The sequence below is a fragment of the Crocuta crocuta genome, unplaced genomic scaffold, assembly GCF_008692635.1.
Source record: "Crocuta crocuta isolate KB4526 unplaced genomic scaffold, BGI_CrCroc_1.0 scaffold1265, whole genome shotgun sequence".
Classification (NCBI taxonomy): Eukaryota; Metazoa; Chordata; class Mammalia; order Carnivora; family Hyaenidae; genus Crocuta; species Crocuta crocuta.
This window is the reverse complement of record NW_027528900.1, coordinates 40,974-41,778: the sequence shown is the minus strand read 5'-3', so window position 1 is coordinate 41,778 and position 805 is coordinate 40,974. Positions and strand designations below refer to the sequence as shown.

The following is an 805-nucleotide window of genomic DNA, read 5'->3' as shown; positions in this document are numbered from 1 at the left end:
ATCAATAGTGTACTCCCATCCATACAACTAGACTAGTATATGTGTGTTACCCTAATTTAATCCTTTGCTTTCAAAGCTGAAGCACATAATTGATTTTGTTTTGTGAGAGAGGAGAGGATTCTTTCTTGCAATAGTGGAGAAGTAAAATAAAGATAAAAGCAAATAATTGCCGTATTATTATCTGTGACACACTTTCTATTTGTGAAACTTTGTACTTATAACCCCATAGAATCTTCTATTACAGCTAAGGAAGGGCTGTGTATGGTTTTGTGTGTGTTGAGGAAGGCTTTTAACCCTGAGAAAAAAGTTTTCTTAATTTTTCTCCTCAAATAGATAGAAAAAATAAAATAAAATAAAAACAGAGAGGGAGGCAAAGCATAAGAGACTCAACTTTAGAGAACAAACTGAGGATTGCTGAAGGGGTGGTGGCTGAGGGGGGTGGGCTAAATGAATGATGGATATCAAGGAGGGCAACTTGTTGGGATGAGCACTGGGTGTTATATGTAAGTAGCAAATCACTACATTCTACTCCTAAAACCAATACTACACTATATGTGAATTTAAATAAAATCTTGGAAGAAAAAAATGAGAGAAAATATCTTAGTTTGTAAAATATAAGGTTATATATCTTAGTAGAAAATATAACAATATAATTTTCTTTTTTTATAACAATATAATATTCAAAAGATCTCATTGCTAGGCACAAAAGTTCATAGTATAGGCAACAAAGGCATAGAGACACTTTTGAACTTTTGACTTTTCATTTTCTTCTTCCTAGCCCATATCACAATGACATTTCCAAATA

General features: G+C 32.5%; 1 protein-coding gene across 1 annotated transcript in view; it reads right to left on the bottom strand.

Moving 5' to 3' along the window:
- The window catches only part of LOC144225825 (protein POF1B-like), a gene marked incomplete at its 3' end in the record, with an annotated part of 19,154 nt that overhangs the window by 2,055 nt on the left and 16,294 nt on the right, over positions 1–805 (bottom strand). The gene's annotated exons all lie outside the window — the stretch shown is intronic.